At 40.3% G+C, this 25045-nt stretch overlaps 1 long non-coding RNA gene across 1 annotated transcript in view; it reads right to left on the reverse strand.

Annotated features, from left to right (window-relative positions):
- Nucleotides 1-2417: 2417 nt before the first annotated feature.
- Nucleotides 2418-25045, reverse strand: part of LOC138743244 (uncharacterized) — a 38667-nt gene continuing 16039 nt past the window's right edge. Inside the window, exons 4-7 of the long non-coding RNA XR_011344752.1 lie at nucleotides 14651-14899; nucleotides 8885-9088; nucleotides 7846-7941; nucleotides 2418-3959 (exon numbers count right to left, since the gene is read on the reverse strand). This is a non-coding gene — a long non-coding RNA (uncharacterized lncRNA). The remainder of the gene's footprint in view (nucleotides 3960-7845; nucleotides 7942-8884; nucleotides 9089-14650; nucleotides 14900-25045) is intronic.

The following is a 25045-nucleotide window of genomic DNA, read 5'->3' on the forward strand; positions in this document are numbered from 1 at the left end:
AGGTAGGCAGAGGTGGTTCTGCTGGTTAAAAATAGAATTAAATCTTTGGAGAGTGATAGTGGGTCAGAAGTAGAGAATCCATGTGGGTAGAATTAAGAACCTGATGGGAGTTGTATACAGGCATCCAATCAGGATATGGCATGAAGAAGGACACAGAGAAGGCATGGATAAATGCCAATGCTACAACAGTCATGGGGGATTTCAATAAGCAGGTTGATTGGGAAAATCAGGTTGGTGCTGTTCTCAAAAGGAGTAATTTATAGAATGGATTCAGGATGGCTTCTTAGAACAGTTTGTGGCTGAGCCAAACTGGGAAATGGCAATTCTGGATTGGGTATTGTTTAAGGGAGCTGAAAATAAGGGAACTCTATGAAAGCAGTGATCATCATATAATATAGTTCATCCTGCAGTTTGAAAGGGAGAAACTGAAATCAGCTGTGGCAGTATATCAGTGGACTAATAGGGAGTTCAGAGGTATGAATGGGGAACTGGCTAAAGTAGATCGGAAAGCCACACTAGCAGGGAGGACGGCATAGCAGCAGTGGCTCAAGTTTCTGTGAGAAATAAGGAAGTTGCAGGACAGCTATATTCTGAAGAAATAGTTGAATGGAAAAAAATGATGCAACCATGGCCGACGAGAAGTCAAAGCTAAAGTAAAGGCAAAAGAATTGGCGGTAAAACCCAAAAGTCTGCAGACACCGTGGTTGAAGTAAAAGCACAAGGCTGGATAAACTCAGCAGGTCAAACAGTATCCTTTATTTAGCAAAAATAAAGAACCAACTTTTGAGGCTTGAGGCTTTTATCAAAGTATGAAAAAATGTTGGCAGGTGCCAGAACAAAATGGTGGGGGGGGGGTGAGGAGCATGGACCCAAAGGCAGGAGGTAATAGGTGGATAACGGAGGCAGGGGATAGCAGCAACCAGTGGGAGGATGGATAGCTCTGTGAATAGAAAGGGTAGAGGTGGAGATTTAAGGTGATGAAGACAAAGGGAAAAGAGAAGGGAGGGAGAATGAAGAGTAGGTAATCAGAAACCAGACATCGATGTTCATGCCATCCAGTTGGAAAGTTCCCAGGCAGAAAATCAAGTGATGCTCCTCCAATTTACAGGTGGTCTTGGTGGGATAGAACATGAAAAGAAAAAAAAAAGCATACAAGGAAGCAAAAATTAGTGGGAAGATAAAAGAACTGGGAAAGTTTTAAAAGCTTACAGAGGTCATTTGGAAGGAAAAGATGAAGTTTGAAAGGAAGCTGGCAAATAATATCAAAAAGGGTACTGGAAGTGTTTTTTTTTTAAAGTATATTAAGGGTGAAAAAGAGGCAAGAGTAGATGTTAGACCAATAGAAAATGATGCTGGAGAAATTCTAATGGGAGAAAAGGAGATGGCAGAGGAATTGAATGAGTATTTTGCATCAATCCAGAAGACATTAGCAGTATATATGACTTTCAAGGGTGTCAGGAGAGGGAGGTGAGTGCAGTCACAATTACCAGATAGAAGTTGATTGGGTTGTTGAATAGACTAAAGGTAGATTTATCTCCTGGAGAAAATAGAATGTATATTTGGGTTTTGAAAGATGAGCTATAGGGATTGTGGAAACATTAGGAATGATCTTCCAAGAATCAATAGTTTCTGGTATGGTTCCAGAGAACTGGAACATTGTGAAGATCACTCCTCTATTTAAAAAGGGAGGAGACAGCAGAAAGTAAATTATAAACCTCTTAGCCTAACATCAGTATTTATGATGTTATTAGATTCAATTGTCAAGAATGAGTTTATGAAGATTCATGACCAGATAGACTAAAGTCAGCATAGTCTTCATGATGGAAAATCATACCTGTCAAACCTGTATTTTTTGGAGGAAACCACAAGCAGACTAGACCAGTGTTTCTCAAACTTTTTTTCCCCACTCACATGCCACCTTAAGGAATTCCTTACTAACCACAGAGCACCAATGGCATAAGTGATCTGTGGTTAGTAAGGGATTACTTAAAGTGAAATATGAGCAGACAAACCAAGTTGAGAACCATTGGGCTAGACAAAGGAAATGAAGTGGATGTTGTATATTTGTATTTTCAAAAGGCCTTTGACAAGGTAGCGCTCTGGAGAGAGCTTAGCAAGATGAGAGCCATGGAATTACTAAATAGTTTCAGTGCAAAATGAATTGAGCTACATTTGTACCAATCTTGAGGTATTGTTTAGATATTAGGATCATCTACATTTGAGTACAATCTCCTTTGCCAATATCTTGCAGTATGAAATCCCAGGATATACTGAATAGTTGCTCATGCAATTATAATGCAGATTTCACAATTCTAACTAACAAAATATGAATGCTAGAATTGCTCTTTAACAAGCTTAAATCTATTTCAAACACAGTAATGAGACAGTTTTGTGTTTCAACTTTAAGATTTCTGGGGCTATGAAGCCATCAGGCAATTTAACGATACAGTTACTAACCTCTCCCTTGGGCAGGATTTGAGTAAGGCTTGCCATGGAATTACCAGAAAGATACTAGCATGGTTAGAGCATTGGCTGATAGGCAAGAAACAAGAGTGGGAATTATGGATCTTATTCTGGTTGGCTATGAGTTCTCAGTAGTGTTAGGCAGGGGTTGGTGTTCTTTTTACATTTTAAGTTAACGATCTGGATTGAGTAATAAATGGCTTTGTGGCTAAGTTTGTAGATGAGACAAAGATGGGTGGAGGGCCAGGTAGTGGGGGAAACTGAAAGGCTGCAGGCTTACTTAGGAGAATGGACAAAGAAGTACAATGTTGGAATGTGCATGGTCATGCATTTAGGTAGAAGGAATAAAATGGCAGTTTATTGTTTGGATGGAGAGAAAATTCAAAGGGACTTGGGAGTCCTTGTGCAGGATACCTGAAAGATTAACTTCCAGGTTGAGCCAATAGTGAAGAATATGAATGCAATGTTAGCATTCATATCTAGAGGAATATAAGATCAGGATGTAATGTTGAGGCTTTGTAAAGCAATGGTGAGACTTCACTTGGAGTACAAGGTATTGCTTGGGCTCCTTATTTAAGAAAAGGTGTGCATATTTTGGAAAGATTTCAAGGAAGATACACCAAAATGATTCCTAGAATGAAGGGATTAACATAGGAGGAAGATTTGACAGCTCTTGGGACTGTACCCCATGGACTACATAAGCCCATTCTGAATGTTGTAAGGCCTGGACAGAGTAGATGTGGCAAAGTTCTTTCCCATGGAAGGGGAATCTAGGATAAGAAAGCACAACCTCAGGATGGAAGGGTGCCAGTTTTTTTTTGTAGTCTAATTATTCACACTTGTAGTTAGTGCAAGATAAAATGTATATCAGTAGTGCAAACAGATCTTTTGATGTTCATGGAGTAGTTTATAGTTAGGGTTCAAGGAGTTTTTGGGAGATTGATAAATTGGAGAGCCTGATAGTTGTTGGGGGTGGGGGAGAGAGGGAAAATTAAAGGTTAGTTTAAATCTTAATGATGCTGAACTTCAGGCCTTTGTAGAACATGCTTGAATGTAGTAGCGAGAATAAAATTTGACCGGAATGTTGGGGATATTTTATGATGTTGGCTACCTTCTTGAAGCAGTGCTTCATGTAGATAGATGCCTTTAGTGGATAACAGGTCAATGCTTGAGATGGATTTGGCTAGATTTTATACTTCCTACAGCTCTTTGTTTTCTTGGGTACTCGAAGTTCAAAACTAGGTCTTGTGGCAACCAAGCAGCATATTTATGATGTTACACCTACGGAAGTTCGGTAGAGTATTTGGTGACATTCTGGTTTTCTTCAGACTTCTTGCAAAGTGGATGTTGGTCCTTCTTCTTTACAGTTGGCTCAATGTGCTGGGTCCAGTAGAGGACCTCTGTAATGTGCACCCAAGGTCGTCACCACCTCCACTGCCTTCCTGCCAAAGAAGGCAGATGTTCGATCCCTCAGCCGTTGGTTTAACCAATATTCCCTGCAAGTCAAGTCGAGTCAAGTTTATCATCATCCAATGGCACAAGTACAACCCTTGATTTAAAACACACAGATAAACAACCAAACTTAACAGGGATACAAACAAAAAATGCATATGCAGAACAAGTATTCATATGCACAAATAAATAAATAAATATTGTTCATGAATATGAGAGACTCCGATGTTCAGTGTGATCAGTTCCTTTGGTTGTTCAGCGTTCTCACTGCCCATAGGAAGAAGCTGTTTGAGCTGGATCTGGTGATGCAGTCGTGTGCTAGTAGCATGAATAGGACTGGGCTAAGCACATAGTCTTGAGTTGTAACAGTGCTTGACGTTATGCTACCAAACCGGATAGACTGTGTTCTTCCATTAGGAAGTTCAGAATCCAGTTACAAAGAGGGGTATTTTTGTTGACAAGTTTATTTGCTTACAAATTAAATAATTTATCATGTACTAACCTATGATAAACATTTTCTTATCTTTGATCATGTAACTTGATTTGCTACCCTTTTCACTATAGGTATGCCAGCCAAGCATATACTTGAGATCACATTGCTGGATGAACTCTTGTTAAGAGCCAAACACAAAACTGATTTTACAAAAGGCAAACCAGAACTTCTTTTGGGTCCTTTGCAAATACAAGACCATTCAGCTCAGATAATTTTCAGTTCATAAAGTGATACCAACAGGCTTATTAATGCTAGAAAGTCTCTCAAGGGTATTCTAAGATTTGAGTTTTTTATGATGTTTGACTTTCCAGAACAGGATTGAGTGAGCACACTTTGTCACAGGTGTCTGCTTTCAGATAAGTCATTAAACCAAAAATATGTCCAACTGTTCCAGTGAACGAACAACCCCTGGTAATATTGGAAGAATGAGCAGAAATGATTTGTATTTGCCGACATTCTCTTCCTAATCAATACCATCACAAAATGATCAAATGGCCATTTGTCTTACTGTTAAATGTTACTGATCCTACTGAATACATTCCTGCTGTTGCCCTTCAGAAGAAAATCATTACACAACACTTCCAAGATATTTTAATGTTGTACATGCAGGTAATATGAAACTTTATGTTAGAACAAAGTGTATCAAGTTTGCCTTCTTGTATATTAAAAATGAGAGTGGTGAAGTGGCATAGCTATCAGAGCTCTGTTGCTAACCCAAGTTCAATACTGACCTCTGGTGCAGGAACTGTGTCGCCGCAAACCTGAACTTTGCAGAGTTAGCACGTTCTCCTTGTGACTCCTTGTGGCTTTCCTCCGAGTGCTCTAATTTCTCAAAGACATACAGTTTGGTGACTTGCCCTAATGTGGAGGTGAGTGGTAAAGTTGGGGAAGAAAGGGATATCAAAAGATGAAAGTGAGTTCAGTGTAAGATTGGTGTAAATGAATGTTTGTTGGTCCTCGTGACTCAATGAGCTGAAGGGACTGTTTCAGAACTCTGTGACTCCGTGCCTTTTGATGGCATGGTTTCATTAATTTAGCTTGCATGGAAATTTACACCACTTTCCATCCATCATGCTAATTGATATAAAATTTTGTGAGAATCCTAGGTAACTTCACAGGAAAATTCAGAAAATGTCCATTTTTTTTCGGATCATTGTGCTTTGATACCCCTGACCAAAGAAATTGGTGTACGTTTATGATTCTTTTCATTCAATGAATCCACTCATGAAATAACAACATTGATCTCAGAATGTAGTTCATCAGATTTATCAAATTAAATTAATTTGACCAATTTTATTGCCTGATAGGCTTTGTTTGTTAATTTTTTAACAATGGAATTTTCTTCCAGTTTCCATATTGTATCCATGATCAAGCATCAATGCCTTTTCTGGTGTTTACACGTGTGAAACTGGTCAGTCTGCTGGGTGTCAGATCCCATGTTTAAACATGTATTCCTTCTATTGCCATTGATGTCAAGCAGCACAGTTGCACTTTCAGATTCAGATTTCATATTTATTGTCAGAGTTCATGCATGATATTACATATAATTCTTTTTTCCTGTGGCAAGCAGGACTACTATCTATTAGTAGTACAAATAAATTGTACATATGTAAACAAATAAAGAAATATAAACAAACTGTGCAGTACAAAGAGGAAAAACAATCAATGAAGTACAGAAGTAAGTGTCCTTAAATGAGTCACAGATTGAGTTTGTTGTTGAGGAGTCTGATGGTGGAGGGGTAGCAGCTGTTCCTGTACCGGGTTTTGCAAGTCTTGTGGCTCTGCACTTCTTTCCTGATGGTAGCAGTGAGAACAGAACATGTTGGGTGGTGTGGAAGATTGCTACTCCTCTCTGACAGCAGTGTTCCCTGTAGATATTCTCGATGGTAGGGAGGGTTTTGCCTGTGATGTCCAGGGCTGTATCCAATAACTTTTGCAGGGCTATACACTCAAGGGTATTGGTGTCCCCATACCATACCGTGATACTTTAAACCCCAGTATAAATTAAGTTGGTTTGTTTTGGGTGAAAATCACTGAAATGATATGGTCAGAGCTCTGGACCTAGTTTACTGCTCACCAACTTTTGCAACATTGATTAAGCTGACCATTGATAAACTTCCATGATTAAACAACCCCAGAAACTGCAGCCAACAGGGAGAATGTGAGTGAGGAAGCCAGCCTGAGGCAACGTTTGGACATGAATCATGCCTGTCTCAAGATTGTAAGGTTAAAAGAACATAAGAAATAGGAGCAGGAGAAGGCCGTCCATCCTGTTGAACCTGCTCTACCTTCAATGAGATCATGGCTGATCTGATGATAGACCCATTTTCACCCACCTGTCTTTTCTCCCTATCTTAATTCTCTATGTAAAAATCTATCCAACCTGAGGTCAATTCCACTGCTTCAATGAGCTGTGAATTCCACAGATTCACTATCCTCTGGGTAAAGCAGTTCCTCCTCATCCCTATCTAACATTTACTATCCTGAGTCTTTGCCCCAGAGTTCTGGTCTCCCCTACAAGCGGAGACAATTTACCGACCTCTTTTTTATCTATGCCTTTCAGAATTTTATGTTTCTATAAGATCCCCCCTCATTCTTCTAAATTCCAGCAAGTACCATCCCAGATGACAATCTCTCCTCATAGGATAACCCCTCCATCCCTGGAATCAACCTAGTGAACTGCCTCCAAAGCCGGTACATCCTTTCTCAGGTAAGGAGACCAGAGCTGCGCACAGTACTTCAGATGCAGTATTCTAGATGATTCAAGTACAACATCCTGTGGAAATTTTCAGGTACAGAGAAGATGATGAATAGCTTAAACCACAGTCCTCGAGGGGACCACTGGCGACTGTATAAACAAAAGGCCTATAAAATACAGGGAGGAGGAGAGGTGGAGGCTTGCATGTGCTTAATCCGCACACAAATCAAATGGCCAGCTATCTGTTTACAACCTTTTCTTTTACTGTATCCTTGTGGATTTTCAGCCTGACATCCCACCCTGCACCAATGCCATAACAGCAGGTGAAGCTGCCTGCTGGGTTTACCAAATTCTTGCTGGAATTATGCTGCAGGGTGATCCAACAGTAAACAGAAGGTAAAAATAAAAAATACTCTTTGCACCTTAATACATTATTCCTTTGATAAATAAAACTTTCTCTGAGAAATAGCACATAGTAAATTGAACAAGGGTAGAAGACTGCATGCTAAGGAATGCAAGCGGTGAATCTTTTCTTCCTCAGGCCTTCCAGCATCAGGCCCCAAGTTACAAGTAATTATGCATTTTTTTTTCTTATCAATTATTATTGCAAAGTTTTCTTCCATAGCTTGGTACCAACAGCTCAGCTGTGCAAATCAGTTATGATTCTGATACGAAGAGATTTTGCTCTGGGTAGTCTAAGGATACTGCAGGCAATATTAATGGACAGTGACGCACTGACCTTATAAAAGCTGAGCCATTAGAGGGTGTCAAAATATTCTGCAGTCTAACTCCCATGGTGAGCATGTCAGAATTGCAGTGCACAATATCTTGAGTTCTTGCCCATGCAAAATAATAAATTAAAAATTTTAATTAGTTTAGTGCAGCAAATTGCTTATAAACTCGCTTTCAAATTCAGTTTTGTTAAATACAGTCCAAAATGAATTAAGAGCTACATTTGAAGTGTTTGCACCAATCTTGAAGTATTGTTTAGATATTAGGATCACCTTTTTTTGATTCCCATCTGGGAAATACAAACTACCTTTCCAATGATTTGCAGTGTGAAATCCCCGGATGTACTGTATACTTACTCGGGCTATTATAATGCAGACTTCATATTTCTAAGCTGATGAAATATGAATGTTGGAATTGTACTTTAACAAGTTTAAATCTGTTTCAGACATAGTAATGAAACAGTTCTATGCTTCAACTTCAAGGCTTTTGGGTTATTAAGCCATCAGGAAATTTAACGATTCTGTTACTAACATCTCCCTCCGGCAGGATTTGAGAAAGGCTTGCCATATAAGTATCACTTTTTTTCCCAGCTGTAAAACATGATTTTTTCACTACTTTAGGATATTTCTATTGCCACTATTTCTTTGATAATTTGTTCTTCATCCATTAATTATTCCATACAATTTATCGTACAAATGTGTATATTCACATTATATCCAATAATGAGATGCAATTTTGCACTATATATCTTTTTATGGCATTTTTTAATAAAGTATCTGATCATCTAACAAATTTACTGTGAATAATCTGCATCTACATACTTTTTTGTTGCTTTATCAAATCATTTTGTTGAATTGTTCTCATGATAACTGCCTTTTGCAAATCTAAATTGAAGCTTTTCAGTTAGGTTAAATCATTCTAAGTACTCCACTTGCTCAGAATAATTGATTGCAAAATTTTATTTGCTACTAAATGATTGATCTGGAGTTAAGAAATAAGGACATTTACTCGAATTCTTGAACCTTTTCCTGTACATCATTTAATACCTCTGAGAGCATGGTGCAGCTAATTCATTCATAGCTGGAGCTCACCATCCATGACCTGGAATGAAATCAGAACATTTGGAGCTGGATTTCATACCATCTGTGGCTCAGTTGAGTACATTGGGAAATACTTATGCACATCCATCCCATCTTCTGTAGTAGTTCCTCCATGTTGTTCCATCATAGGCATTTAATAGAAAAGGTCTCCTGACAAATGAGATCAAAACATAGTCAGAACCTTTTAGCAGGGACATCTAAAGGATGGATTTTCAGTCTTTTTTTTCCCAAAAGACTGTAGAACGGAAAGATTTAAAGGGGACTTCCAAGTGTGAACTAAGCAATGCCTTTCATAACTTCAACATCATGACCCAGATTGCGTGCTCAATACCCCTGCTTATAAAGAAAAGCAATAAAACCTTCATCATGACCCTATCCAAATGTGTTGCCATTTTTGGGAAGCCCTGTTCATCAACATATCCAAGATCCCAACCAATTACTGACCAGTTTTAAGAAAAAGATATCAGCTGATGCACCAATAGTCTTGCAGACCAAGGAACCACAGCTGGACTGCAAGCCACAGAAGAACTACAACCATTAGGACCAGCCATGGAAGATGCATCTAATCATCTGGAAGATATCATGCTAAAATAAAGCATACAGAGCAGGGTGGTTATCTTAGGTATGATTTAACTTTTAAATATCTTTCCATTATTATAGAAGGGATGTTACATATATGGCATATATAATATTGATGTATGCCACATTATAACATGTAACTATATGATCTTTAAGCTATAGGATTGTTCAGTGTAGAATTTGTTCTTCTCTGTTGAGATAATCACAGCAGGAAGTATTGTACTCCTTCATGATCAGCACTGTTTTAATTTTTTATTCACCCTGGATTTTAGTTTCAAGCATCTTGATAGACACAGAGTGAGTATGGAATCAGGACAGGATGGATGCAATTAAAGAATACAATAAAATAAACACGATAAGCAATGTAGTTAATTCTGAGTTATTTCTCCTCATTAACTTCGCATCCAGCAGAACAGATGGGGAAATTCTATAAATAAATTTACAAGTTGCCATGTCTTGCTGAGAAACCAACCAACCGGCTGAGGAAATGTAGGCATTAAACAGAAGAAGTCTTCTGTTATTTATGTAGAAGATGGTACATGGGGTTTATAAAAATACTACTAAGATTGAATTTCTTATTGATATCCAAGGCTCTTGTTAATACACAAATTGCTTGTTAGAACCATAGAATAATGTTGCACAGAAAGAGGCCCTTCAGACAATCAAGTCTGTAGCAAATTATTTATTCCATCAAGTACTATCGTCCTGCACCCAGGCCATAGTCCTCCATACCCCGCCCATCCATGTACTTATCTAATCTTCTCTTAAATGTTGAAATTAACCCCAAATCCACCACTTTCTCTGGCAACTTGTCCGACACTCTCACCTCCCTCTCAGTGAAGAAGTTCCCCCTAATGTTCTCATCAAACATTTCATCCTTAAGCCATGTCCTCTAGTTTTTGTCTCACCTAACCTCAGTGGAAAAAGCCTGTTCGCATTTACCCTAGCTATATTCCACATAATTTTTAATACCTCTATCAAATCTCCCTTCATTCTCTGATACTCCAAGGTACAAAGTCCTAAACCTTTAACCTTTCCCTTTAACTCAGCCCAACAAGTCCTGATAATGTCTTGTAATTTTTCTATGCTCTCTTTAAATATTAACTGGTATTATTCCTGTAGTTAGGTGACCAAAATGGCATAAAATACTCCAAATTTGAAATCACTGGTGTCATTTACAACTTCAATATAACATCTGAACTCTTGTGCTCAGGACTTTGATTTATAAGGGCCGATGTGTCAAAAGCTTTCTTTATGACCCTGCAATGACACTTACAAGGAATTATGAACTCCCAGATCCCTCTGTTCGACCACCTCAGCAGTTCCCTACAGTTTATCTTGTAAATCTTACCATAGTTTTTCCTCCCAGAATGCAACACCTCACACTTGTCTACATTTACATAGATCTGCCATTTTGCAGCCCAATTTTCCAGCTGGACCAGATCTCACTGCAAAGTTTGAGAGCCTTTTTCACTATACCTTTAATCTTAGTATTATCTGCAAATTTGCTTATCCAATATATTACATTATCATCCAGATAATGTACCAGGGGTGTGGGTTAATTAGGTGTAAAATTGGCAGCATGGACTCATGGGCTGAAATGGTTTGTCACTGCTGTATGTCTCAAAAATATATAATTGATGTGGATGACAAAAGTGCTCTAACGGTTGTCATAGCTGAAGGGTGGTTGTGGGGATGGGCTCCCACTGCCTCACAAATGCTCACCAAGTCTAACTTCTGGCCTTCATGTGTGACATAGTTCTTATGCCCAGTGGAGCTGTTCTCACAGTCAGGAGAAGGGTCAAAGACAGGCCACAGGTGCCTTGAAACCAGTTGCTCCAGGCAGATGGGGCTCATTAACCACGGATGGTAACTCATCTAGGAGATAGAAAGCTCTAATTTCAAACCTCCGCTGCCTTGTGACTATACTCACTAATGGGAAAGGCTTTGGGAGTAAACCCTGAGGAAAAATCTGGAGTGAGAGTTACGAAGGCAGCTGACTACTGCATCCAGAACCAGCACAGTAATTCCTGCATGGCTGCTGGCATGTCTAATTCAATTCACCTCCTCACCCTGAATGCCAAGTGACTAAATCTTCTGGCCCAACCTCCCTTATGGACCTCGTCAAAGGCCTTACTAAAGTCCATGAAAGACAACATCCACTGCCTTTTCCTCATCAACTTACCTGGTAACCTCCTGGAAAAATGTTATAAAATTGGTTAAACTTGTACCATGCTCAAAGCAATGTTGATTATCTCTAATCATTCCCTGTCTATCCAAATACTTGTATACCCATTCCCTTAGAATATCTTCCAACAATTTACCCACTAATGATGTCAGGCTCACCAGCCCATAATTCCCTGATTACTCTGAGAACCTTTCTCAAACAATGGAATAATGTTAGCTTGAGCATCACATAGCATATTCATTAAAGTCCACGGCACTTCACCCTGCATCATCCATTTAATCTTCATCCTTTCACATCCGCTGAGGCCAAATTCTCTCTCTTTCTCTCCCCTTCCCACACTCTCTCCCCTTCCCACACTCTCTCCCCTTCCCACACTCTCTCCCCTTCCCACACTCTCTCCCCTTCCCACACTCTCTCCCCTTCCCACACTCTCTCCCCTTCCCACACTCTCTCCCCACCCAAAGCCCTCTATCCTTCCTACACTCTCCCACTCTGTCTCTTCCTCTCTCTCCCCCTCTTTCACTCTCTCCCCCTTCCCACTCTCTGTCCCCTTCTCACTCTCTCCTTTCCCCCACTCTCTCTCTTCCCCCCCCCCACCACTCACTTTTCTCCTTCCCTTCAGATCCTTTTGCATCACCCTAACCTCTCTTTAAGGCAGAGGAGCTCCACTCTTTCATGACCACCTGTGTACCATTCGACAAATTCCTTTTGGGGCCACAGAAACTTCATCCAATAGGATCCATTTCATGTTAATCATTTCAGGTCTGCTGAAACTAAATGCTCTCCTATCCCCTTCTTTCTACTCTTCAAGAACTATTTGCACACAACATGGTGTATTTCTTTCATGTCTGCTTGCACTCTACCTTGACATTTTCCTTTTGGTTGGTGAGGTGTTCAGCCTACACTGTTCATTTTAACCTTCATGCTTTCAGGTCTATTTGTGCACCACCCTGGTGCACTTGGGGCTACAGAACCTTCACCCTGCAGGGTCTGTTCATTGTAGATCTATGATGCTTGCAAACACAGATGTGGAATTATAATTGGAAAACTTGATCCCCAACATTAGCTACTTACATAATCAAACTTCATCTGTTTTCTTGCTGGATTTTACTCTATTATTTTTAATAGAAATACATAGAAATACTTTGATTAAAAGCAAAGCCTGAGTGATTACACAGGGATTGTGCCAAATGTAGCACATATCTCAGCATAGCCATTCAATTACCTTTGGACATAACTAAAGTTGAACTTAAAATATCAACAACGTGTTGTATGAATTCAGCAGTCCTTAAGGAGTTCTGGAAACAGAACACACAAATTGCCAAAAGGCTATGGAATTCCATTTACTGAGTGAAAAATTCACAGTAAATGGAATAGCTCCAATTCAGAGATGTACCTTTTTCTATTGATTGGAATAAGTTTCTCACCTTATCCATAGAATATTTGTGAATCAGTACAAAATTTAAAATATAAGCTATGCTCTGAGCTGTTTCAATCACGTGTATTTCTTCTGAAATTCCCGTTGGGTAAATCTTCCTTTGTTTTTGACACTGAATACAAGGTAACGTGTTCATACTCTGCACTCTGTGTTCTTGGTCTGCTATCACTTCTAAAGCCACATTCACTCATGAAGCAACTTGAACTTTCATTGAACACATTACTCTGGTCACACTCATCAAAAATAAATTGTGTCAATTGGAGCTAAAATGCTCATAAAGCTTTTTACATAAGAGTAAGTTCTCAAAACTGCAGGGACTCTTGAAAGTAGCTCAGCTCTGTAGCAGATTTTTTTTAAATTACAAGAGTTTATTTCCAACTATAAGGTCCTATGTGCTTGAAACCATGTAAGAACTACTATTCCAGATTCTATTCCACTTTGTAGTGTGAGTCGTAATTGTGTCATAAATCAATGTGTAGGTGTGGTGCCTGGAAAAATGCCACTCAGCCGAGCAATGACTTTCTGTGTGTTTTATGAATGAATGACAATCTAAGGACACGAAGCATGTAACTTCTGATGATAAAACTGTGAGCAAATAGTTGGTGACTTGATCAGATGTGAGAAGTGCAATAGAAGATTAAATCAGGGTGCAGGTGAATTGCAACAAGATGTACTGGTACCTGCTCCAATTTCCTGATGGACAGACTTCCATTAGAGGTGGGTCCCAAAGGCACAAAATGTGCAGCCATTTGAAAACCGATGTGATTCTAAGCCAAGGGGCCTGCATTGAATGAAGCAGAATTGGTACCAGTGCTTGGCTCTAATCCTGTTGTTTGAGAGAGGACATAGGCAGTCTTGGAGAAAATGTTGATTGTTGGACTGTAGCAAAGTGGAGAAATGTGTTTCAAATTACTGTCACTGTTCAGTAATTATGCTTTTACAATGCAGATAAATATAGGTACTTGATTGGCTGAATCTTCAGTCATGCAGTCATCCTTGGAGAAGTTCAGGCAGTGGGAATATTGCACAAAGACACCATGAGGTGGACTCAATAATCTTTCTTGGGGATGGGCAAGACCTTTCATCAGTGTGTGTATGTGTGTGTAGATTGTGTCATGTCCTAGGCTTAAATCCCAGGTTCTGTGAAAGAGTGGCCGTCGCAAAGTACTGCAGAATCATGACTCCTAAAGGATAATAGTCATTCAATGATTATGATAGACTCTCTGGATCAAACAGCATAGTTGCAGGAATTAAAGACCTTTCAGTTGACCCAAGTTCATGTGAACTTCATGCAAGGCAATATGTACTGAACTGCTTGAGAAAGAAGCCTGCAATCCAAGCCAATCCTTTGCCCGTCCTGCTAACTTTTCTCATGAATGAGGAAATTAAATTGATCTGTTTTCTGTGTGAAAATGTTCAGTGACCTCCTTTAGTAGCACATTGGGGGGTTGAAAGAATTGAATCTCCTCAAGGAGTTAGACAAATATAACTACAAAATGATGGTCACCTTCACAGGCCTGGGCATTGATATCCTTTCCTTGGTCTGAGGTCAGATGTGTGGCTGCATCAATCCACAGATTTTAGTCACAACTCTTTTTAAAAAGCAGTCACATCTTGTACATTGGCTCTTTAGAGTTTAGGGAAATGATCCCCACAGGCCTTTTGCAAATCTGCCCCTCCTCTTAATGCTTCTTGTTTGTTATCTCCTCTCATCATTCTGCCAACCTCACGGGGTATAAGTCTGTTGTTCTTGTGTCTGTGATAATATAAGACAAGCTGCTGGTTAAACTCGAGGACTGTAACTGAATTTTAAACTATTCTCTTTTACACTCAATGCCTTTATAACATCTACCCATTCCCAACACACTCCTACCCCCTCCTAAGCCCTGCCTTTGTCTGAGACAATTTTAAGAGAGTTTCACAATTTCTGTGGATAAACTAATTTTCACTATGCTTGAATTTGCAACTAGAAATATCACGGTCTATTGGAATTGATTGACCAAAGACTCACATAAAGACATTAAAAGAGTTAGAAATAAAAAACAATTGGCTTCTGCTTAAACAGACTACTTGTGTTACTTTGAATAAAATAATGTGATACAGTAATACACAGTGTTTAAAATAATCCAGATATTTCCATTGTTTACCACATTATTTAGGGCTTCCATCCACTCTCCTCAATAATCAATTGCGCCTAAAAAAATATCTGCTTTAAATACCTTGAAAGCAAATTCTCGCAATAGCTCAAATTGTGAATGTGACTGTATAAAGTCAATAAGATTTCCCATTTGGCCTCTGTGTTTTACTGCGACTGCAACTCGTCCCAGTACTCCTTAGCTAATAATAAATAAAATGGTAGAGGCCAGACACCTGTGACAAAGGAGGGGCAAGGTTATAGAGTTATTAAGTTACTGAGCAAGTTGTCCAGAGATAATTAAGTCATGATCTCAACATGATATTTCAAATTCTTTCACAGTGGCTGAAAGAATTAAAGTCAGTTGATTAAATACATCTGAAGGTCTGAAGGACTTCTTTATTTCTGCTATCATAATGGTTCGATAAAACTACAGAATTCTCATAAAACCCATCTGGTTTACCATTTTACTTTAGAGAAGACATCTAGTAATCATGCCCTATCCCATTTCCTTGCTAACATGTCTGTCCATAGTCTCATATACTGCCAAACTGAGACCAACCGTATTTGGAGGAATAACACCTCATATTTCCGTCTGGGCACCTACTAACTGGATTGCATTAACATCAACTTCTCCAGTTTCTGTTAGCCCCATCCATCTCCCCATCTATCCCTATGTCTCCTTTCCTCTATCTGTGTGTGTGTGTGTCTCTCTCTCTCTCTCTCTCTCTCTCTCTTCCCTTTTGCCTCTGTCTCTTTTCCCCCAGCTCTACTTACACAAGCCCAAAAACAACCCATCTGCTCCCCCAGATAATTCTCACATTTCCTCTATTTTCTGTTCCATCCATATCTAATTAAAACCTTTTGTCTGTTTGTCTGTACTCTTTCCCCTGCCCATTCTTCCCTTCTCACTAGCCTTTTAATTCAGGTGACTGTCTGCTTTTAATTCGGACCTTGAAGGAAGGCTCAAGCACAAAACCTCGATTTTATATATCTATCTCCTATGGACGCTGCTAAATTATTCCACATTCCTGTGTTTTTATTACAATCATAGCATCTGCAGTTTTCATGTTCCACTAAATTTTAAGCGACTCCAAGCATGTAATAACTTGATTTAGTCTTCTCTCTGAAACAAATTATTCTTCAACCAGCCTCATGAAAGAACATAACATCAGATGTGAATATAAAACACAAAGCATTTCCAAATCATTTTGTTTAGTGGCTATAACAATTTTGAGTTCCTGTATCATGGTGAGACCATCTACAAATGGCTTACTGATACATACAAGTTGCATTAAAAATTATGCTATTTTGTAACTTGGATGATTTAAACTTTTTATTGGTGGCAGTCATTATTCAGCAATTCGGATTTAACATTTTTGGTCTCGTATGTATTATTAGCAATTGTTTGGCATACAAACATATTTGGAACTTATTAGGGAAATCCACCCATTCTTCACTTCTGTAATTATGCTCTTTTATCCACTGAGGTGCACACTAAAGTGATCCTGTTGGAGCACATACAATATGTCAGTGAAAAGATCATTAGTGGGTAAGTCTTGCTTGATGGGAGTTGGCAAAGAGCATCCATCACTTTGCTCATGTATGAAAGTCAGGCAATTGGATGTGACGGATTATATCCTATTTTATCTTGAATATAAGATATGTTTTTGAAGGAGATAGATTATGGGGGTAGCGTAGGTCACAAACACTTAACAAAACAGATCTCATTTAAAATGCCAGAGCTCTGCTCAAGCCAGACAGTCCAGGCTCCGAGTGCCTTTTCAAAAACTTTGAAGAAAGCCTATAGAGACTTCACATAAATTGGACATGCCGTGGAGTAATGGATGATTGTTTGAAAGCAATAGATGAACGGACTCAGAAGAATGGGTCTGATGCCGCAAGATTGCTGGATCTAGTTTTAGTATCAAAGGGTCATTAATAACTATGCATGGGTAAAGATTATTGCTTAGATTTACTTCCTGACTCATATTACCCCTCAATCTAGCTCAAGCCAGCCTATTCTGATAACTGATAGCTCCAGATAAATCTGATAACTATCCAAGCAACATCCTTATGAATAGTTTTGTACCCCTATGTCCTTCCTATAGTCTAGTGACCAGAACTGCACACAATATTCCAAGTGCAGCATTTTGTACAATTGTAACATGATGTCCCATCTAATTTACTCATTGCCTTAGCTATTGAAGCCAAGCATGCCTTATACTGCCTTACTACTCTTCCTATCTATGTTCTCACTTACAGGGAACTATGTGCTTATACCCTAAGGATTGTATGTTCAATATCACTACCCAGGGCCCTGTCATTCACTGTGAATGTCCTTCCCTGCTTCAGTTTTCCAAAATGCATTGTTTCATACTTTATTTAATTTAAAAAAACCATTAAATTTAGATATACAGCACAGTAACGTGCCCTTTCGGCCCATGAACCCATACTGCCGAATTACACCCAATTGACTTACAATGCCAATACGTTTTGAACGGTGGGAGGAAACCAGAGCACCTGGAGGAAACACATGCAGACAGCATTGGATTCGAACCCCGATCACAGGTACTGTAATAGCATTGTGCTAACCGCTGTGCTTACCATGCCACCCCTTTAAATTGTTGGAGTTAAATTCCATCTGCCATTCTCTTGCACAGTTTCCCTGTTGATTGTATCTTTTTGTAACTTCAGATGATTTTCTTCAATACCTGTACCACCACTTTTGGCTTTATCTTTAAACTTACTGATAATGCCATCTACATTCTCATCCAAGTCATTAAAATATATGTTAAAAAGAAGCACACAACCCAGTGGCATGCATCTGAAGAAAGTAAAGGCATCGGTACACTTCATTGACAATCGCACAAATGTATTTGTCTCAGGTTAAGTCAATGGAGATATTGAACTTGAACCTCTATATTCTTTCAATTTCAGTCCATTAATATGGACAAAGTCGTGACTCTGCTCCTCCGCTCCTCCCCTCTCTGCTGAGGTCAAGGATGATCTCCTTCATCATATTGGCATTGAGAGCGAGGTTGCTATCGATCACTAGACTTTCAACCTCTTATTGACTCTGTTATTAGACACCCCGCTCACTACTGTGGTGTCAGAAAATTTAAAGGAGTTGGAATGATATTTAATTGAAGAGGGTGTAGGGAGAGTGTCGATGTGACCTGGGTATGCATCTTTGAGGAGTGCTGGTGTTGAGTGTGATCATGGAGGAGATGATGTGAGGTGATTGCAGTCTGACAGTCACAGAGAGTGTGCTGAGGCTGAGGTTCCCAAGTATGGGAATGAGTTTGCTGGGAACTATGGTACTAAAGGCAGAATGATAGTCTATGAACAGCAGTCTAAATGGTTTTGGTATCTAGATGTTTCAAGGTCGATTGGAGAGCTACCATGCAGGATCTAGGCAAAGTACATGAAGATGTCTTCTACTGTTCTACCCTCATTAATCCTCAGTCAACTCCTTAAAAAACTCAATCAAATTTGTAAGGCATGATTTTCTATGCACTCAGCCATTCATTAACATAAAACCCTCAATCCATATAATTTTATAAAACACGCTTTTCTTACATTCCAATTCAACCAAATAGAATCTTTGATCCAATGAAGAGGGGGATTGCTCTCTTTCTATATGACAAGAGTACTCGAGATGGCAGAGGCCGACAGCATCGAATCCACGCTGCTGAAAATCAAACTGCGCTGGGTAGGTCACGTCTCCAGAATGGAGGACCATCGCCTTCCCAAGATCGTGTTATATGGCGAGCTCGCCACTGGCCACCGAGACAGAGGTGCACCAAAGAAGAGGTACAAGGACTGCCTAAAGAAAGCTCTTGGTGCCTACCACATTGACCATCGCCAGTGGGCTGATATCGCCTCAAACCGTGCATCTTGGCGCCTCACAGTTCGGCGGGCAGCAACCTACTTTGAAGAAGACCGCAGAGCCCACCTCACTGTCAAAAGACAAAGGAGGAAAAACCCAACACCCAACCCCAACCCACCAATTTTCCCTTGCAACCGCTGAAACCGTGTCTGCTTGTCCCGCATCGGATTTGTCAGCCACCAACGAGCCTGCAGCTGACGTGGACATTACCCCTCCATAAATCTTGAAGATATGACAAGAGAATACTACCAAGACCAGGCTGCACTGCAGATTCATCATGGTATCCACTGTAGAAATAGATTTGTAGGCATTTGGCTCTAACAAGTCTTGGACTTGTATCAAGACTGTCTAGGTACACAACTCAGTTTAGAGCGTATGACTGAACAATTCTAGTTTCCTTTGGAACCTTTGACCATAATCAGCATATGTCCTGTTGATACAGTATATAGAAAAAAAACAATTTTCACTGGAAGTCTGTTACTTGGAGTGATGTACTAGTGTACTATCAATTACTCCAAAAGACTGATAGGCTTTTATTTGCTTAAGAACAAAGGCACATTTATACTTGACTGTCCTGCACTGGGGAGGATGCTGTGGAACAATCACCTTTATTCAGGAGGCTGTGGGGGGGGCCATAGGTACAGTCTGCCAATAGCTGTGCCCAAGTAGATAAATATATATACGGTTTACCACATTCATCCCTGTTTTTTTTAAAGAGTACAGCGGGGTGAAGTGGTGATGATACAGTTAAAATTAACTATTTAAGATGGTCTGGTTTCTTCACTGTGACTGTCATAATACCAGCTGCAATTATGGTGCAGTGATGGAGTCCGGTTCAGTCTGGAGTGCCCGTGTGCAATTATTAGCATTGGGCTGGTGGGTATGTGGTGATGAGTCTGGCATCGCCTCTGTTGGGGGTGAGGTAATGTGCCATGGGCCTGGTGCACTGGGTGGCTAAGGGTGAGAGGGGTGTGGAGTGATCAGTCGAGGTCTCCAGAGCCCCCAAGGGCACCAGATCCCTATTAGAGACGGTGTTCTCATTCCCATCAGGGTACACCACATAGGTGCATTGGTGTTTGGCTTGGAGGAAGTGGACCCTTTCGACCATAGCTTCGGAAGTAGGATTGGTCCGAGGACATCAGTCATGCCGATATCGTGGTCCCTGTCATAGATTTCCTGGGAAAGGACAACATATGTTCATATCGTGTGGCATTCATGGAAATACATAGGAGGGATCTGATGGAGTGGAGTGCCTCAAGGAGGACCCTTTTTACCAGCAGGAGACTGGAAAGCCCCTAGACCGCAAGGCTAGGAGAACAGCCTTTTAGACTGTGGGCTTTTTCCCTTTCCACTGGCCCATTCCTCCGGGGATTGTAGCTGGTGGTCCTACTCGTGGCAATGCCTCTGGACAGCAGGTACCGGCACAGCTTTTCTGTCACAAAAGATGACCCCTGATCATCATGAATATAGCTGGGGAGCCAAATAGAATGAAGGGACCTTGCAGGGCCTTGATGACTCTGACAGCTATCATATCAGAGCAGGAGATGGCAAACGGAAAAGGGGAGTACTTATCAATAACATTGAGGAAGTACATATTGCAGTCCGTGGAAGGCAGGGGTCCTTTGAAGTTGACACTCAACCGTTCAAAGGAGCAGATGGCCTTTATCAACTGCCCTGTGTCTGGCCAGTAGAAGTGCACTCCACACAGACCTGGCAGTTTTTGGTCATTAACCTGATCTCTTCAATGGAGTACAGTAGGGTGTGGGCTTTGATGAAGTGGAATAACTTGGTAACTCTGGGGTGGCAGAGATAATTGTGAAGGACTTGTAAGTTGTCAATCTGTGCGCTGGCGCCGGTCCCGCGGGATAGGGCATCAGGTGGCCCATTGAGTTTCCCAGGCCAGTACAAGATATCATAATTGTAGATGGACAGTTCAATTCTCCGCCTTAATATCTTGTTCTTCTTGATTTTACCATGTTGTTTATTGAACATAAAAGCAACTACACATTGGACAGTTAGTAGGGTAAGTCATTTACCAGCCAGGTAGTGTCTACAGTGCCACACTGACAGAGGCGTGTTGAATTTTGGGGCCCTGGAGGGTATAGGAAAAGAAAACAATTGGGGAAAAGTATTAAGGAGTTAAAAAAGAAAGTCTGCAGATGCTGGGGTCAAGTGCAATACACATACGTGCTGGAGAAACTCAGCATGTCGTGCAGCATCCATAAGATGTAAGGGGTAAGCAATGTTTTGGGTCTGGGGGCTCTTCATTAGTGATTGTTAAAAAGAACCAGAGGGGTAAATAGTTTTACCTACATTGTAATTGTGAAGGGCATCAGTTTCAGGTATGTAAAAATCTGCCCTTCAGCTTATGTTGTGTCCACCTATATAAATCAACTCCGCAACAATCTAATCCTTCCTTGCCTGACATCCAACACCCTCTATTCTTCTACAAGTCTGTATCTTCTGGTCAAAATCTTTTCCACCTGCTGCCTGACCCACTGAACTTTTCCAGCATTTTCAGATTTTATTTCCGATTTTCAGCATCTGTTCTTTCTCTTTACAGAATTTTCTTGGAAGCAGAGTCAATAACAACCTTCAACTAAGAATTTGTTAAATACTTATGACAGGGAAAATTTCAGTATTTTGAGCAAAGAGGAAGAGCATGCTAAGGATTAGACATTTTTCTCCAAACCCCCACAGCCACTCAGTTACAGGTCATACTTTTGTCCTCATAACTCTTTTCCATTATTCTGTGACCACAAAGGAAATCATCATCCTCCATGATGCAAATTACTCAGAATAGGGACTTTAATGTTGATTGGAAGATAGGATTTGCACCATCAGCTTAATTTTGTTCAAGTTTTATTTTCACACGACTTTTCTTCTCTTTTCATAAAACTAATCATTTGCAGCAAAGAACTTCCAAGGCAAAAGATATCATAGAATAAATATTGTCGATTCTATTCTATTGGTATATATTTTTCATTTCAAAATATTTAAATACAGATGTTGAGCTCATTTCAGTATCAACACAGTAAATTCAAAGCACAAGATGATTAAAATACATTAGGGATAATCATTGCAAGAATTCTGACATTAAAATAATTGTAACTCATTTGGTAGAAAATTTATGTAAATTCTTTCATAAATCAGAATGGCTTTGCTTCTTTACTTTTTGACGATTTATCTTATAACCATAAAATCAACAATCAATTAAAAATGCAATGAGCCAGTAAGCTGGTGTATGACATTCTCTTCAAGAGTAGAGCAAATAGATCTGTTTAATCATTGAGTGTCCTGTTCATGAAAAGGATGCTGGAACAGCAGAAGGGCTTCGGCAGAACCTGGTGTCCCTCACCAGCTCTCAGGCCTACTTCTGCATTGTGCTAGCCAGTTACAAGCATGGTTCCAACAGAATTGGAATCTAATGGAAAAATATAATACTGCAGAAGCTTGAAACCTTAAGTAAATCATTTATAAGACTGGAAATGTTCGGCATTTTCTCTTTCTACTGATCCTGCTATAAATGCAGATGCTACAGGCACGAGAGGGGAGGAAGTAAGAGGGGAAGGGACTTGCATTTTTGATCAGGGAGAACATCAAAGCGGAACTTGGAGTGGATGTATGTGGGGGTCCAGTGAGGTGAACTTGGAGGAACTTGAAAACAAGAAATGATGACCACTTCAGATTCAGAATTAGAATTTACTGTCATGAAACTTGTTCTTTTGTGGCAACATCACAGTTCAAAGTGCAAACATTCATATAAACCACCTTACAACAATAAATAGAAATAGTGCATGAAAAGTCAAAGTAAGGCAGTGTCTTTGATTCATTGATTATTCAGGAATCTGAAGGCAGTGTGGAAGAAGCTGTCTTTGTGTTGCTGAGTGCTTGTCTTTAGGCTCCTGTACCTTTTTCCTGATAGTATCAGAGTGAAGAGGGCAAGGTCTGGGTGGTGTAGGCCCTTAGATCTCTTGTGGATATCCTTGATGGAGTAAAGTTTGATGCCTGTGATGTTGCAGGACAACTTAACAACCCTCTGGAGTTTTTTTTAATTCTGACCGTTGGCATCTCTGTACCAGACAATGATGCAAGCAACCAAAATGCTCTCCACAGTATACCTGTAAAGTTTAAGAGTCTTCAGTGACATGCTAAATCTCCTCCAACACCTCACAAAGTATAGCTGCTGATAAGCCTTCTTCATGATTACATCGACATGGATGGTCTAGGACAGATCCTCAGGGATTTTGACACCCAGAAATTTGAACTTCTTGACCCTCTCCACTACTGAGCCTTCAATGTGGACTGGATTGTGTTCTCCAGACATCCCCCTGAAGTTCACTATCATCTCCTTTGTTTTGCTAATATTGAGCCCAAAGTTGTTGGCGTGACACCACTCAACTCTACGCTTCCTCATTGTCATTTGTGATTATTCTGGCAACAACTGTGTCATTGGCAAATTTGTAGAGAGCATTGGAATTGTGCCTTGCCACTCAGTCATGGGTGCATAGTGAGTAGAGCAGTGGGTGAAGCATGCATCCTTGAGGTGTGCCTGTATTGATAATTAGTAAGGAGATGTTATTTCCAATTCATACTGACTGTGGTCTTCCAATGAGGAAGTCAAGTATCCAGTTGCAGAGGCCCAGGAGTTGAAGCTTGTTGACCAGCACTGAGGGAATAATGCTGTTGAAGACTGAGATGAAGAGCAGCCATTTATATGTGTTTCTGTTTTTGAGGAGATCCAGAAGTGAGTGGAAAGCCAACGGTTTTGCATCTGCTGTGGACAAATTGTGATGATAGGAGAATTGCTGTGGGTCCAGTCCTTTGCTTAGTTACATGTTAATTCGGGCATGACCAACCTCTCAGCTGGGTGATAATCTTTGAGGCAGCTCACACTTCTCTTCTTGGGCACTGAGATAATAGATGCCCTTTTGAAGCACTTTGAGTGGGGAAAACAAAAGTCTGCAGATTGCTGTAATTGCAGTGAATACACAAAAGTGATGGGGAGTGTGGTCTCCTCTACATCAGAGACACTGTATTCAGACTGGGAGATTGCTTTGTTCAGCACATCAGCTCTGCCACCGCAATGGTGAGGATCTCTTCCTGGCCACCCATTTCAATTCCCATCCAATTCCTATAGACGTCTATCCATGGTTTCAGACCGAGACTACCCGCACATTGGAGGAACAACACTTCATATTTTGTCTGGGCACACTCCAACCAGATGGAATTAACATTGACCTCTAAGGTATCAGTTAGCACCCTCCCCCCCCATCCCTCCCCCTTCCTCTATCCCTACTTCTTCTTTCCTCAAGCTCTGTATCTCCCTCTTTCCCTCTGGCTGTTTTCCTCCAGCTCTGCATTTATATTGCCACCCTCCTCTGATCAATCTCACCTCTCCAGTCCACCTATCCTTACCTTTTGTTTGTTGGCCTGTTCTCCTCCCCTGTCCTTTCTTCCCTTCTCTCCCAGCCTTTTTATTCACACCTCATACCTTGAAGGGCTCAAGTCTGAAATATTGGTTATATATCTTTGCCTTCTAAGGACACTATGAGACCTGTTGTGTTCCTCCAGGATTTTTATGTATTAACTACAATGACAGTGTCTGCAGACTTTTATGTTTCACTCCTTCATTAATGGTGACCACTTTTGATGGGATTGTACTGAGCCGTCCAATGGTTAGAGTTGGAAGAGAAAATATATAGGGAGTTTGCAAAAATCCATAGGAATAAAGGAGAACAGTTTGGGAAGTAGATAGGGGACTCAGTAGAAGGAGTATCTGTGTGATGGGCGGGGTTAGGAAGAATTTGGATAATTGGGGCCGGGGGAAGGGCTGGAAATAGTGGTGCAAGAGAACCTGGGTGGATCAGATAGGG

The sequence above is a fragment of the Narcine bancroftii genome, chromosome 9, assembly GCF_036971445.1.
Source record: "Narcine bancroftii isolate sNarBan1 chromosome 9, sNarBan1.hap1, whole genome shotgun sequence".
In the NCBI taxonomy this organism is placed as follows: Eukaryota; Metazoa; Chordata; class Chondrichthyes; order Torpediniformes; family Narcinidae; genus Narcine; species Narcine bancroftii.